The sequence below is a fragment of the Canis lupus genome, chromosome 18 (assembly GCF_003254725.2).
Source record: "Canis lupus dingo isolate Sandy chromosome 18, ASM325472v2, whole genome shotgun sequence".
Classification (NCBI taxonomy): domain Eukaryota; kingdom Metazoa; phylum Chordata; class Mammalia; order Carnivora; family Canidae; genus Canis; species Canis lupus.
The window spans coordinates 16,194,411-16,211,503 of NC_064260.1; the positions used below are offsets into that span (position 1 = coordinate 16,194,411).

General features: G+C 39.8%; 1 protein-coding gene across 2 annotated transcripts in view; it reads left to right on the forward strand.

Moving 5' to 3' along the window:
* ORC5 (origin recognition complex subunit 5) overlaps nucleotides 1–16,883 on the forward strand; it is a 132,776-nt gene extending 115,893 nt beyond the window's left edge. For both annotated transcript variants that reach the window (XR_007403463.1, XR_007403464.1), the window contains one exon: nucleotides 15,509–16,883. The gene's annotated coding sequence lies outside the window, so the exon portion shown is untranslated. The remainder of the gene's footprint in view (nucleotides 1–15,508) is intronic.
* The last annotated feature ends 210 nt before the right edge of the window (nucleotides 16,884–17,093 follow it).

The following is a 17,093-nucleotide window of genomic DNA, read 5'->3' on the forward strand; positions in this document are numbered from 1 at the left end:
TACTAGTCCACTGAAAGGGTATACAACATTTTGTTTGTCCATCTGTCAGTTGATGAGCATTTGGGTTCATTCCACTTTCAGACTATTATAAATACTGTTGCTATGAGCATTTAAGTACAAGTTTTTGTGTGGATATGTGTTTTCATCCTCTTCATTCTATACCTAGGAGTTTAATTACTGGGACATATGGGAATTCTATGTTTAATATCTTGAAGAACTGCCAAACTGTTTTCCAAAGCAACTGAGCCAGTTTTTACATTCTCACAAGCAATATATGGGGTTCTAGTTTCTCCACATCTTCAACACTTGTGACTGTCCATCTTTTTTATTATAGCCATCCTAACCTGCGGTAATAATGTTGACCATCTTTTCACGTGCTTATTGTCCGTTTGTATATTATTTTTTGGAGGACTTTCTATTTAAATCCTGTGCTCATTTTAAAAATTGGATTTAAAAAATCCAATTTTTTATTGGATCCAAGCCAATCTTTTTATTGCTGACTTGTAAGAGTTTTTTTTTTTTTTAATATGCTCTGGATACGAGGCTTTTATTAGATACACGATTTACAAATATTTTCTCCCATTCTGTGGGCTGTTTTTCACTTTCATGATAGTGCCCTTTGAAGTATAAGTTTTTAATTTTGAGGACATCCAATCATTTTCTTTCTTTTGGTGTCATATCTAAGAAGCAGTGGTCAGTCCAAGGTCACAAAGATTTACCCTTACGTGTTTTTTTTAAGAGTTTCATAGTTTCAACATTGAACTTTTACTAAGTAAAAATGTGAGTCAATTTTTGTATATGGTATGAGGTGGGAATCGAACTTCATTCTTTGTATGTGAATACCTAATATCTCAGCGCTGTGTGTTGAAAAAACTATTCTTTCCTGTGTTGAACTATTTTGGCATCCTTGTCAAAATCAATTGACTGTAAAAATATGGGTTTATTCTCTATTCTCAGTTCTATTCCATTGGTCTCTATGTCTATGTCTTATGTCTATACTTGACTACTGTAGTTTTGCAATACTGTTTAAAATGGGAAGTGTGCATATTCTAACCTTACTCTTTTTTTTTTCAAAATTGCTTTAGAAGTCAGATAAGATTTTAATAAGAGTTACGTTGAATCTGGAGGAGAATTGCCATCGTGACACTATTAAGTGTCACAATCCATGAATATAGGATGACTTTCTCTTTACTTAGATCTTTTTTCTTGCCTGATTTCCATGGTAAGTTAGATCATCAACCATATTCTGTAGATTGGAAAACTGAGATTCAGGGAAGTTACTAGCTTCTTAATTTTTCTGTATACTTAGGTGGCTTGGGTTTTAATCCTGATTCTGATAATAGCTTCCTGTGTGTCCTGGACCTGTTTACCATCTATAAACTGTACATATTGAGCAAAGCAAGTCAATGAATATATAATTTAAATACAAGTGATAAGTGTATTACTATGAAGGATATGAACGGGGTGCTATGATGGGAGGATACCCGTGTATGTATTGGGGGCAGGGTCCAATTTAGAAAGGGTTGCTAGGACCGGCTTCTAACATTTCAGCTACATCCTAGAGAACATTTCAGAGGATACTTTCATTTGAAGTTTCTTGCAGGCAGGATGAAGGCTCAAAGACAGGAAGGAGTTTTACTGTATCTGCCACTAGACTGAAACTTGGTAAAGGCCAGGGAGCAATGAGCTTTGATTCATCAGTGAATCGCCAGAGCCTAACACTGTACCTGGAATATTGTATGTGTTCAGAAAATTGAATGAATGGATGACTGAGTGGATTTATAAATCAGGTAATATATAAGGTTCTTTGAGCTCTGACAGTCTACCCTTTTCAGTGATTAAAGCTAAGTTTCTGACTTTAAATTTACTGTGGCTAATAAGTTCATCTGGTTTGTTTCGTTCCACACAACAGGGTTTTTTTTAGCCTCTATGTGTTATCTCTGAGTTCTGGTTCTGTTAGGCTGTACTGTCATTCAAGGACCTCCCTTTGTAGGGTTTTGGGAATGAATTTGGCCTTCTGTACTTGAGATAGAGTTGGTGAGGGCTGAGAGAGTGGGTCGTGTGGTGTTTTGGGGTAAGGGGACAGAAGGAAGCACAGGGAAGATGGTCACAACCTTAGTCCTTGGTGTCAAGTATAATTGTTCCAGTCCAGCTGCTTTTTTTTCACCCTTCTTTGTCTGTCATCGGCCAGTGTCCTAACCTAACATTACAGTTTATTACCAGTCTTAGGAACTGATCCCTGGCTCACTGACATTTTCCAATGTCCCACCATGTTTGTGAATGAAGAAATCAGTGCTCCCAGAGTGTCTTTCTGGTGAATACCTCATCCCTGACCCAGACCATAAATGTTAAGTATCAATAAGTACCTCCAGGTTGCTTTCCAGAATCATTGGACCAATTGTGGGCAAGGAATCCTCTTTCCCAACATCAGCAGCAGCACTTAATGACACTTTTTTAATATTTTCCATTCTAATGTACAAAAAATTATCTCATTGTTGTTATGTTTAGCATATTGCTGCCCACGACTAAAGTTGAGGATCTTTCCATGTATTTAATAACCATCTGGTTTCTCCATTGGCTAAATTATCTTTTTTTTTCTTGATAATTTGAAAAGTTTTTGTATTTTCTAGACATTAATACTTGTTGGTTTCTTGCAAATATCTTATTTCCCCTCCATGGAAAATTTGACCGACAGTGCCTTTCATTTAGGAAGAATCTTTATTTTACTGTACTTTAATCCATCCATTTTCCTCTTACGATTTGGGTTTTTTATGTTTGGTTTCTGATACTCACCTTCTTCCCACTGCTCCAATATCGCAAAGATATTCTTCTATATTTTATCTTATTATTTTATTATTATTATTTTTAAAGATTTTATTTATATATGTGAGAAAGAATGCACAAGGGGGCAGAGGGAGAGGGAGAAGCAGACTTCCTGCTGAGCAGGGAGTGACTCTGGACTTGATCCCAGAACACTGGGACCATGACCTGAACTGAAGGCAGACACTTAACCAACTGAGCCACTCAAGTGCCCTCATCTTATCCTATTATTTAATTGACTCTGTATCTTTAATCACATTGGAGCTTATTATTTTGTAGTCAGTATTGAATAGTTACTTCTCAATACTCATTCTCCTCTGTTCTTTAGGAGCCTCAATTTTAGTTGGGCATATTGCTACCCACAATAAAGACATTTTCCAGATTTCTTTACAGTTAAGTGAGGCCACATGACTTAGTCCTCAGCAATTAGATATAATCAAAAGTATGTGAAAGACTCCTGGGAAGACTCTTTAAAATGGAGGAGACATGTCCCTTCTTTTCTCCCTTTGAATCTTTCTGTCTCCACCCTGGACTGCTAAAATGACACTGGAGTATCAGTAGCTGTATTGAGCCATAGAAGGATCTTGAGGTTGGATGCCACATGCTGAGGATGGCAGATCAGTAAATTAGAAAGGCTTTGGTGAAATTACAGAGTTCCAGTACCAGCCCTGCATCCTACTTCTGGATTTCTCTTATAGGAGAGAGAAATAGTTTATGCCTTATTTAACACTGTCACTTTTTTTTGGTGGCGGAGAGTAATATATAGACAGCTAAATCTACAGCCCTAATGTTAACTAACATAGTATAGAGAGCCAATCTTATTTTTCTCCATATAGTGAGCCTGTTCTTCCATTCCCATTTGCTAAATGACTCATTCTTTTCCTACTGGTTGTGATATTATCTAGATCATGTATTAAGTTCTTATATTCATGAATCTATCTGTTGGTAGGATCTCAATTATTAGATCTTGCCTATGCTTGTTTTTCTCCAACAGTATCTAAAGGTCATCAGAAAATATGTGTTCCTGTGAAGAAGATAGGAACTTTGGCATACTATCATTTCCTCCTCCCTGTCCCCTTCCCCTTCCCTACCCTATGGGTATCAGCTAAGATTTTAGTTCCAGATTATTATGGATATACTTTTTGTAATTTGTCTTGGGCAAGGCTTAACTAAACAAGAGTAAATCCTAATATATTCTTTATTCATCCTTTCATTTCATACCTTGTTGCTTCTTCCTGTATTAATTTCTCTTCTTGTTGGAGTGCAGAGTCCAAGAGGTCTTTCAAAATGTTGGCATGGTAAACTTTCTGAGACATACTTGAGAATATGTTTATTCCAATTACATTTAAATGATAGATTAATTAATATAAAGCTCAAGATTAAAAATTGCTTTCTTTTAGTACTTTAGTATATAATGAGATTATATATCTATCTTCTATACAATTTTGCTGTTGAGAAATCTGGTTTTCTTGTTCTTCGATGTTCTAAAATTTCACTATAATGTGTTTAGAATAGGCTTTTTTCTTCTGGGCTCTAAATCAGCATTAACAATGTTGTCATTCTGGAGTCTTAGATTTTTTTTTTTTAAGGGGATGTATAGGGGGCAGAGGAAGAGAGAGAATCTTGAGCAGGCTTCTTGCCCCCATGTGAGCTTGACACAGGGCTTGATCTCACAATCTTGAGATCACAACCAGAGTAGAAATCAAGAGTCAGATGCAGTCACACCCACTGCACCACCCATGCCCCCTTTAGGGGTTTCTTTAGTTCGGGGAGACTTTTGGGCATTATTTCCTAAAAACATTCTTGTTTTCACTTAACCCTTATCTTCATCTGGGACTGCCAGCAGATGGAAACTAACATGTTTTTCATGTCTTTTAACTTCTCTTTCATTCTCCTAAACTTTTTACCCCATCCAAATAACTTCAAGACGAGTCCCTTGACCTGATCTTCCAGCTCACTAATTTGCTCTTTGACTATAATCATTCTGCTATTAAGCCCATCTGTTGTATTATTCTCCATCACAATATATTCTATTGCCTATTTTTCATAATTATTTTCTTCTGTATCATATTTCCCATATTCCTCTTTATATCTCTAAATATTATTTACTTATTTGTTTAAAAATCTTTTAGTTACATAAATTCTCCTTTTTTTCTTTTGAGGGCAAGATTTTTATTATTTGCTCCCGTTTTATAGTGTTTAAAATGCTTACAAAATATCTCATTATTTGTCCCTTGAGATTATCAGCTACCTTGGTGTTTCGGAGGTTTTCTGTTTGCCCTTCTAGATCCACTTTCCACCATCCCCACCCTGCTCAGTGTTCCTGAGCCTGACCTGTGCAGATGACATCTACAGGATCCCTCGTCCTCTGGCTTCCTGTTGGGTTCAGCCACTGGGGAGACCCAACAGGAGAATGGTGGAAGGGAAGAATGTGCAGTCAAGGATACTTATTCTCTCACTTCTCTCTCTATGATGTTGGCTGTGTCCTTGACCGAAGGTCAGAACTCCTGTCAAGACAGACCCCTTCAAAAGGCTTTCTCCCTATGAATCTGAGACCTCCTACCTCCTCTCCCACTCCCTGGCCTTTTTCTAGCACTTGAGTACTGCTGTATGTTGGCCACATAACTATAAATAGTCTTATTACTGAAGTCTTCTCAAATCATCGTTTTGAGTATGCCACCATTTCCTGCTGGGGCCCTGACTAGTATATTCAACTAGGATTATTTACCTGGAGAGAGAGAGACAAAAGCCAATTAGGCCCTGCCTAGGGTTTCTCCAAGTGCATTAGATAGGGAGCATTATACCAAGTGACTTAGGAGGAGTGCCCCATAGTGGAGAGGGCCTTGTTTTGACATTCAGGATTAAGCCACTCCTCCATCATTCTTTCCATCTTGGAAGTTCACTCTTCCCAGGAACTGCTTTTATCCAAAGATGTTACAATTGCTCAAACTGAGGAGGAGCAGGTTTCTCAGGGATTTGCCAACTCATCTGCACTTATGCTGTCTGTTCTTTACCTCCTGAGCTTCAGAACTTCCAGAATATTCTCTTATTGGTCCCATGGTTGTGGCAGAAAAGTCAGTGACCTGTTCAGGGCAATGCTGGGGAGAAAAAAGAGTTAAACTAAAAAATTCTCACCGGCCTATCCCAATTTGGAGCTTTAGAGCACGCATTATCATCTACCCACCCCAGACACAACCACCTCCTATTTCTCAGTTTCCCATTATTTTTGTTTTGTTTTGTTTTTTAAAGTTGCAAAGCCATCTCTGAGCTCTTCGGCTTCTCTTGGATTCAGTTTGAGGACAGGAATCATCCGTGGAATTGCCTGGATCTGTAAATTGAATGCGGTTGCTCAAACAGATACCTATGTTTTCTTAGCATTGACAATCTGATTCACAAGGGCAATAACTGTTTGCCCAAGGAAACCTCTCAACTGCCATTGACTCACATGCTGATAATAGACAAGGCCAACCTTCAGAAGTCATCGAGTCTATCCCCCTTGGAAAATCTGCACCAAACTATATCACAAAGAGACAGATAGGAAATATTTGCCCAAGTGAGGGAAGGTCTGGCTCTACCTTCTGTGGATATTATACCAACCACTATCTTGGATAGTAAAGTGGATGTTCTGATATATCATCCAGGTCCCCTTCAGGAATGAAGAACTTATTACCCCAGCCATTGGGAGTGCTGCCAGCAATCTTCAGCACCAGCCCTTTTGGGAGATTGTCTTAGCTGAAGAAATAAGAGATACGATGGTGATGACAATGGGGATAATGCTAAGTGTAAGGGAGGAATCAAAGAACTATTAAACATAGCCCTCACCTTTGATGGCTCACAGTCTTGTTAGGAAGATGATGCAGAAATGAAAGAAGTATAATTGAGAATACAAGACAGTATGTGATAAACCACAGGGTTGAGCCAGGCAGCAGATACAGTAATTTGGGAATTTGAAGGAAAAGGCATGATGTCCTTTCGGTCAAGGCTAGTCATGGTAGATTCTGTGTATAGGAGGGATTTATAAGGGGTCTTGAGGCTCAATGAAATTAGCTAGGATATATTGCAAATGTGATTGATTTAGATATTTCTTAACCTATCAGATATCACCTATCTTATTTCAAATAAGATGGATACATACTTGGAAGAGTTTATTCCTGCAATATCCATGGGAGCAATCAAATAAAGCTGAATTTTATTTTTTAAAAAAATGCCTACTCATCCTCATAAAACCCTGTGAGATAGGCACTATTACTATTCCACCTTCCAGATAAGGAAGTGAGGCACATGATGGCTAAGTGACTTCCCAGATTACACGGCTAGCAGGTGGTTGTCTTGGATTTCAAATCCAAGCAGTTTGAGCCAGATCGAATGTTTTCCTACACTATTTCCAAGGCAGGTAACTGCTTTCCTTGGAGACACCAAAAGATAAGAATTGGATTGAATCTGTTTATGAAGTGGTAGTTATGGATAAGATACTATGCTTCTGGGAAGAGGAGCTTGTTTATCATTTCTCATCTTTTCTGCAAAAGCAATTTTTGCAGCAGCTCAAGTTATATCCCTAGTAAATGAAACAGGTGCTCATTAGGCCTCCGGGCTGGTGTAGCTCTCACTTGGCAATTGCTGTAAGAGGTGGAGGAGATGAACAAACCTAAATGTTCACTCTGGAAACCTGGACATCATTTCCATTTATGTGGAGTTCATTAACCTCAGTTTCTTTAGACTGAGTTTTAGAAAACAGGCAAATGTTTCTGGGTGTGGAAGGACAAAGGAGAGGAAGTTTGTATATCTTAGACAAAGAAAAAAAAAACAGAAGCAATGGAAAAATATCCCTTTCTCTTCCCTTTTATGGTAGGCTCTGAAGCACATCTACATAGACTGCCTTGAGGTTTTTAGTGAAAATTAATAATATTTATTTTGGAGATAGGACAATTCCTGACCTAATGGCTGAACTATCTTGAGTTCAGTGGCTTTAGTTCAGGTAACCACCTTGAGTTTTGTGGCTTTAATGAGCAGAAAATGTAAGGTATGGAGAGATGTCTGAACAGACCCCATCCACACTGCACAGGGACAGATGACAGGCTTTTCCAAAAATGGAGAAAGCTATGTATTGATCCCAGGGATTCCTGAAGTCCCTGATTTCATTTTAATGACTCTTCTTTGGTAAAGCGTCTGCTGCCATTCACCTGAGGGTAAACATGGGATCAAAGTTCTGATTCCTCCAGGATTAATCATTTTCTTCTTTATCTGCTTCAAAGTTCTTTGATATGGCAAAACTTCCTTTTTCAGTTGAACTCCCCGTATGTTTAGATTTCAATCAATAATAGTAAATATTGACTTGAGGGGTCATTGTTTACTCAGGGGGGAAAGGAACTTACCATTTGCAAATTTTATTTTTTACCCTACTTCTTTCCATAAAAGAGGTTTATTTTAAAATCCTATTAATCTGAGAAAAGAGTTTGGTTAAAATTCTTTCACTGTTTCATCTACTTATTTCAAAACACTGGAGGGAATTTTTCTGGTTTGGTTTGTGGTTCTACACCTTCTCATTGGGCCACATAACAGGCTCTGTAAAAGGACATAATGATAAGACCTACATTTTATGGTGGTTTTGAGCTTCAAAAGATAAAATCATTATAAAGAATTTAGTTCAGTGCCTGGCACATAAGTGCTCAGTAAATATTAGCTATCGATGCTATTCTATTATTTCAAAATTTATATGTATGCAAATTAGAGTGTGTGTTTGCATAATCTAAGAACTACTATAGATTACAGATTCTGAATTTAAGTGGGCTCAGCAATTTTCTTTAAAGATCAATAAGTCTCAAATACCCTTGAACAGAGATGTCATCTATATAGGGCTATCCAACATGATTTGTAAAATTAGGCATGCACATCAAGCCAAGTTGACTTTGTACTTTAAAGTGGTGAACATATTTTCACTTTATAGTTCAAATTCGTAGATTCACAATGTCCGGTGTAGTGAAAATAACATGTATATAAAAAATAACATAAACATAAATGCAAAATCATTGAAATGATTATATGCTAACTGAATATGCACACCGTGTGCATATGTTTCAACATAAATGTGACCAGCAGTATTTCAAATAGGGAACCATAGGCCTGTCATGAATGACAATGGCCTTATTATTTTTCTTAATCATAGACAACTGGGGAACTGCATTGTAGAATCACTGATGCATATTTTTTTCAAAAGGCAAATCCCTGGGCCTTACTCTGGACTTACTGAATCAGAATTTCCAGGAATGGGATCCAAACACTTGCTCCTTTAATGACAGTACTGCCATAAACAACTAGAAAACGAGGGAGCGAAGATGAAAGTATGGTTTTTAGACATTGGGTAACAGGCCTTGCAAGACTGTGATCCACGAAGGCAAACAAATGAAGTGAGCCCTTCAATTGCTTCAGCATCCTGCCTGGAGGCTGTTTCCAGTCCTTAGCTCAGCAAGAGGGAACCCAGAGTCTGAGGGTCTTGCTGAGGAGTTCTGGGAGGCTAGGGGGGCTAGAATTTGGGAAGCAGCATATCAAAGAGGAGGAAGTTGCACAGAGAAAACTCTGGAGATTAGCAAAGTGTTTGCTGAGTCTGGCTGAATGCTGACTTGTGCTTGTGGAAGCTCCATGAGCCTGGGGACAGACCCACCCTCCGATAGACCTCCCCCGAGCTAGTAGAGGCTCGGTGCTCCCCAGAGATAACCATTCAAGGTGATTTTTTCCTGTTTTCAAACTTTCTGAAAATGGGATCACATACTGTATGTTGCCGAGGTGGGGGTAGTTGACGGTTCTGCTTGACATTATGTTTGTGAGGTGGATCCGTGTTGTGTGGCAGTAGCATTTGCATGGTCATTGCTGTGTGCTCGTTTATTCTATGATTCAACCACATGGTATTTATCATTTGGCAGTTAGTGGAACTTTGGTTTTTATTTATTTATTTATCTATCTATCTATCTATCTATCTATTTATTTATTTATTTTTAGCTATTACAGATAATGGTGCTGTGTCTTTTGGCTCATATACATACATATTTCTCTTCAATATAAATATAGGAGAGTACTCGTTGGGTCATAAGATAGATGTACATGTAATGCACACTTTCCCAGAATGGTTGCACCAGTTTCACTCCCACCACCACTCGCTGTCCCATATTCCCACCAACAAATGATATTTCCAGTCTTTTAATTTTAGCCATTCTGGTGGTGGGGTAGTAGTATCTCATTGTGATTTTAGTTTGCATATTTCCCTGATTCATCATAATATTGAGCATCTTTTCAGATATTTATTGGCCATTTGGATATGTTTCTATAGGATTTCTGTATTTTTCTTATGGATTTATAGACATTTTTACATATTCTGGATACAAGCCCTTTGTATATGTTTTTCAGATTCTAAATATAAAATCTCTGTGGCTTGCCTTTCACTCTCTTTTTGGTGTCTTTTCCTTTTGGAATGGGAGTTCCTACATCTAATTTATTCTAATTTATTCATTGTTCCCTTAATGGTTAGTGATTTATGTGTTCCATTTAAGAAATTTTATCAACTTGACTCCATGAAGATTTTCTCCTTTTTTTTTTCTAGAATTCTTTTCCCTTAAAGATTTTATTTATTGATTGATGAGAGACACAGAGAGAGAGGCAGACACAGGCAGAGGGAGAAACAGGCTCCCCGCAGAGAACCTGATGAGGGACACGATTCCAGGACCCCAGGATCACACCCTGAGCCCAAGGCAGATGCTCAACCACTGAGCCACCCAGGCATCCCTAGAAAATTTTCCTACAGTCTAAAAGTAGCTGAATCTTATTTTCAGTGTTCTCTCGTGTGGATATCCAACTGACTCAACAAAACTCTCTTCTCCCTTCTCTGCTGTGCCATCTTTCACATAAATCAGGTGTCACTTATTGATGGGCCTTTTGCTGGATTCTATTTCATTCCATGTCTGCTAATCTATCCCTGTGCCAACCTCACAGTCTCCGCTGTAGTAGCTTTATAACAAATCTTGATGTTCAGGGGCACCTGGGTAGCTCAGTGGTTGAGCATCTGCCTTTGGCTCAAGTTGTGATCCTGGAGTCCTGGAATCGAGTTCTGCATCGAGCTCCCCACAGGGAACCCACTTCTCCCTCCCCGCAGGGAACCTCCATCTCTGTCTCTCTCTCTCTCTGTATCTCTCATGAATAAATAAATGAAATCTTTTAAAAAAATCTTGATGTTCAGTAATCTGGCTCCTCCAACCCTGTTCTTTTTTCATCGAGATTATCTCAGTTATTATTCTTTCCATATACATTTTAGAATGTTGATCAGTTTCTACCTTTTGCTGTCAGTGGTAGCAACTGTGTTCTGGGAATTTCTCTATTTTACCTAAACTTTCTAATCTCTCATCATAATCCTAATATCTTTATATTATCTCTTTTATTGTCAGAAGGTCCAGTGGTAATATTTCTTTCTCATTTTTATTATTGATTTTTTGTGCCTTCTCTTTTTCATTGATCAGTCATGTCAAAGTATTACTAGTTTTCCTAGGCTTTCCAAGGAATGCTTTTTGTGGCTTTGTTAATCTTTATTTTTCTTCTTAAACAATTTCTGCTCTCAGAGTTATAATTTCCCTGCTTCTATTTACTTTGGGTTTCCTTTGATTTTATAACTTCAGATAGATACTTAAATCACTGATCTGAAGCTCCTTTGCTTTTCTAATATATATATTGACATCCATTTACTTCCCTCCAAGCACTGCTTTGGTTTCATTATTCAAACTTTCTATGTCTGATTTTCATTATTATTCAATTAAGTATTTTCTAATTTCCATTATAACTTCCTTTGGATCACATGTGTTATTTAGAAGTGAATTAAGTTCCAAACGTACAGAAATTTTGTAGTTTTTTTTTCATGGTGGTGTTATTGATATTTGACTTATTTCCACAGTGGTCAAGGAATATACCCTCTGATTTTAATCTTACGAAATTTATTGGAGAAGCTGGTGAACTAGCATGTGTCCAGTTTTTTTTTTTTTAAGATTTTATTTATTATTCATGAGAGACACACAGAGAGAGAGAGAGGCAGAGGGAGAAGCAGGCTCCATGCAGGGAGCCTGACGTGGGACTCGATCCTGGGTCTCCAGGATCATGTCCTGGACTAAAGGCGGCGCTAAACCACTAAACCACTGAGGCTGCCCCCAAAATGTTTTTGATTTGGTACCAGGCACTATATATAAAAATGGAGAGGAAATCGAAGCTCTGCATAATGTTATCTTCCTTCAAAGAATATGATCTTTTACTTCTGGAAGTGGACCTTGAGCTAGTGCCTCCAGATCACCTTATGACCAGAAATTACAGTGATTTGAATGAAGTTGGACGTCAGTATCTGGGATGACCGATCTATTTCCGGTCTACTCTTAGTTCTTATATATAGTCCTATGGAATCCTTTTAGAAATAGATTCCTTTTCTCTGACATCCCTTGAGCTTCAGCTTTTGCCCCATAGGCCTGTGTCTGCTAAAAGTTCTGCTTAGCTTCTGATTTACTGCTTGTAATAACAGTGCTCTTTCTCTTGAAAGGATAGTGGCACCAAATGCTAGAATCACCTCTTTGGGCTTCCTTCCTCTACCTAAGACGTTTTCCCTATACATCTTAACTGTCTTGGTGTCTGTGTATGTGTGTGTGCGTGTGTGTGTTCCAGCTTTTTAGTTCTCTGTGGGGAGTTTGGCCCAAACAACTGATTTTCAATGGCAAAAAAAGTAGAACTCCTAGACCAGAGAACTTTATGCTAACAGAGTAATCTCATCTCATCTTATGTGTTAATTGGTTCAGTAAACACAGACTTATGTCTGGAATTATCCTGGCAGATTCAAGAGCTAAAAACAAAAAAAACAAACTCCTCCCCCCACAATTGTTGCTGTGTTAAGTCATTAGGTTTTAGAGTGACTTGCTATATCACTGTGGCCAGCTGATGCAGATTTTGGTACTTGTGTCTGATTTGGGGACTGCTATTAGCGAAACCCCAAACATGTCTTTGGCTTTGGTACCACATGGAAGCTGGAAGGGTCTCAAGGGTCACAAGAATGTTAGTGAAAACTAAAGGGCCTCAAGGAGAGTGTTAGGAAAAGTCTAAAAAGTCTCAAGGAAGCTGTCAGTAAGAGCCTAAAGGAAAGAGAGGAACTATTATTAGAAGCTAGAAAAACAGGACACTTGTTATGTAGGATCAGAACATGAAAAATAGAAAATATAATCTAGTAATAAACTTGATGATCTAGCTAAGGAAGTTTTCATGAAGAGCACTGATGGTTCTGCTTGGGGTTTTTTAGCTACCTATAATAGAACAGGAAAAGGAAAATAACCCAAGAAAGGAGCTGTGATCCCAGAACCCTAAGATGGTTCCCATGATCTCTACCTCCTGCTGTTGCATGCATGGTTAGGTTAGGAAAGCAGAAAGAGATATAGCAGAAGGCATTTCACAGATGTAGTTAAAATCCCCAATCAGTTAACTTCCAGGTAATCAAGAGATTATCGTAGATGGGCTTGATCTAAACAGATGAGCCCTTAATCAGGCGAGTCCCTTTCCGAGAAGAGACTTGAAGTGTGAGAGGTCATGGAAGAGCCACATGGCAAGGACCTGAGAGCTGAAAGCAGCCAGAAGTGGGACTTCCATTACACAACCCAATGATATCAATTCTGCTATCAACCAAGGGAGTGTGGAAGCAGGTCTTTATCCAGTGGAGCCTCCAGAGAAGAATGGCTGGCTGGCACCTTGACCTTATAAGACCATGAGCAGAACACATGGTTGAAATATGCTGGTCCCCTGATCCACAGAAACTGTGAGATAATAAATTTGTGTTGCTTTGAGCTACGAAGTTTGTAATAATTTGTTACGCAGAAATAAAAAATGAATACAGCAACTGTTTGATTTCAAGCAAAATTTGAAGAAATGTAAGGGAGCCAGGACTCTTTAGACTTGAAGATAAAAGTATGTATTTTCTCAGTCTCTTAAGATAGCAAACTATTCTCACATTAAGAAATGGCTTCCAGGCAAAGATCAAATCTAGGATGGACCTGTAAGAGTCATCCTTTTTAAAACCTCAGAATAATTTAAGATGCCACCTCCTAGCCTCTTTTAAATAGACAAAACTTCTAAAGATGTTAGGGTCTTTAGATCCTAACAGAGAGTCTGGGATGTGCTTCCCAGACTCTCTGTTGAACAGGGGGGCTTCTTAGACTCTGGAGGGATTGTCAAGCAGCAACTTCGTAAGGACTGCAGGTAGAAGAGAGCTCATCTTAAGGAGATCTGAGGTTGTGGCTGTCTTGGCCCATACTTCGCATCAGCAAGTACACGTGGGTGAGCGCATGACACTTACAACATGATGTGCAGAGAAGCCCCAGAACACAAGAGAATTTGGTTGGTGGGAGCACTGCCAGCTTGAACTGAGAGTAAGAACCAAGCAGCAGCATTGGGCTTTCATGAACAAATCAACAGTACGCGCCTGACCATTTCCCAGACCTACCACAGACCACTGCCTGCCTACCCTTGTGCCTCCTTCCCCTTTCAGCTTCAACCTTTGAATCACCTTCCTGACTTCCAACCCTCTCTCTCCTCCATGATGGCCAAAGTCACTTGTGTCTTGCACCGAAGCGCATGGCCCCTGAGGGATCTATGTTGCTCTGAAGGTCAAGAACTTTTGACACGAGCTTTTGTATTTTAAATCAGTGTTCTGGCTCAGGTGCCCTTGAGCTGCCAAGGACCTCTCCAAGTGAAAAGAGAGCAAGGTTGTTGGGGAAGGGAATGGACTGGCTGGCTCCTCCTTTTTTGCCTTCAGTATTCCCCATCCCTCCCATCAAGTGAGCATGAATACTTGTGCAAGCAGTGTGTATGCAAATATACGTATTTGGGGGAAGGGGGAAGTGCATTTTCCAAGAGGATCTCCAAGCAATCTCTCCTCCCCCAACTGATATATACCCTTCTCTCCAATGAAGCAACCTCCTTTGCCCCTTTATAACCAAATCCATTTCCCTTACTTTAAAAGAAGAACCCAGAGAGCTCTTTTGTTGAACACAAGGCATATAAGAAAGACAGGGGCTCATATCAGACATTGCATAGAACCCAACCTACTAATTACTCCCCCAGCGTGGCATCTCCGTTGGCCAATCACTCGGTAGCCATGCCCAGACATCCTCGATGTGGCCACTGAACTCCCAGGATGTCCTGGTTAGCAAACACCAGCCTCCACACCGATACAGAGAGAAAGCAAGAAGGAAACCCCGCCACTCAGGCACATTCCTCTCAGATCCACTTCAAAAAAGAAAATGTGGGCCGACTGACTACATAACTCCCCTTCGACCACTGCACCAGAAAGTTCCTACTTCCTTAAAACCAAAGAACCTAAGAAGAGAGTTGTCTACGATGAGCTGCATATGTTTTTTCCTTCCCCGAGGGAAAACCTGTCCGACTTTGGGTTTCACCGCTCATAAATTATCAAGTTATTTCTCACTTGTGGCACAAATATCAATCTGGTTGGTGTACGCACCCACACATCAGCCCAGACTCAAGAGAGCTAAATTTACAAAACATTAAATCAATAAGCATGTGTGAATGGGCAAACAGCGTGATATCCTTAACTTAGGAAGGCCACAGCATTACTGTTAATCATCTGTTTTGCAACTTCTGAAGGTTTTTTTTCCTTCTAATTTTATAGTGTTGCTAGAAGCCTAGATGAGTGCGGGCCCTCCTGTCAGAAGAAGAGAACAACGTGCCTAAAACTAGGAAATGGGAGCTAGTTCCAGGGAGATGGAGCCGTGGTCATCTCCAGAGTGTGGCAAGCATCGCACGGTGCTGTATTTATAAGGAAGAAATAATAAGTACTGTGAATTGTTGTGTTGTTTAAACTAATGAGGAGGGATCCCTGGGTGGCGCAGCGGTTTGGCGCCTGCCTTTGGCCCAGGGCACGATCCTGGAGACCCAGGATCGAATCCCACGTCAGGCTCCCGGTGCATGGAGCCTGCTTCTCCCTCTGTGTCTCTGCCTCTCTCTCTGTGTGTGTGTGACTATCATGAATAAAAAACAAAACAAAAAAAATTTAAACTAATGAGGAGCCCTGGAACAGACAGGGCTGCCAGATGTCTCTCAGGAAAATACCAAACTTCCAGATGGGGAGTAGAAGAAGATGTAGGAACATATGAATAAAAATAGCATTCCTCTCCCGCCTGTGTTCTGGGGCTCCCCCCAAAATATGTCTCCAAGTCCACAAGAACAGACTTTCATCTCTTCACATGAAAAAAAATATCCTTCTATAGAGAAGCCCCCACCCCCACTATAGGCTATCCTTTTACGTTACTACACAAATGTCCTGACAGGCTACTCTGGGGCACTTACACTGCAGTATTTTCCAATGGCCAGAACTTTTTCCAAGCCCCGGGTACTGGAGGGCACCACCAGCAGGTGGGAGATTCCATCTGGTGGAGGAGCCTCATGATGACTACAAACTGGTGGAGGCCAGGGGTGAATGCAAAGAAGGACAGTAGCATGAGAAGCTCTGAACTGCAGAGCGAAACCCCAAGAAACTCTGGGTCAAGGAATTGGCAGGGGTTGAAGGTGGGAGTGAGGAGTGAGATGGGCAACAGACATTAATTTGAAGTCTGTGTAAACACATAGAACAGAGACCGCCTGACAAGGGCTGCCAGGCAGCTTGTAGCCCCTCCATTTAGTCATTTGATGAGCACAGAGACCAACTCTCAACCGCTCAAACAAGTCCTTCGTGTTGACTCTACCACTGTTACCACATGTGAACACAGCTCCTGGGCAGCTTTTCTACTACTAGAATATCAAGAAAATATACTAACACTTGCAACAGGAGAAAATCCACTAAATACGAGATAATTGGGTGCCTGGGTAGCTCAGTCAGTTAAACATCTGCCTTCGGCTCAGGTCATGATCTCTGGGTCCTGGGATAGAGCCCCTCCTGGGACTCCCTGCTCAGCGAGGGGTCTACTTCTCCCTCTGCCCCTCCCCTTGGTTGTGAGCCCTCTCTCTCTCTCTCAAGTAAATAAATGAAATCTTAAAAAAAAAAAAAACGAGATAATTTAGGAAAGAATAAAAAAAGGAAAGCAAAACTGAAATTACATTTTCAGAGAGATTCAAGACTGTATTTTGAAGGGTAGGTATGTTTTTAAAACTCTTGAAATATCTCTGAGGGATTCACAACAAATTATTCACAAAGTCATCTCTAGGGCCGGGAACTGAATGAGAGAGAGAGCTTAGTTGTCACTATCCATTTTTTTTTT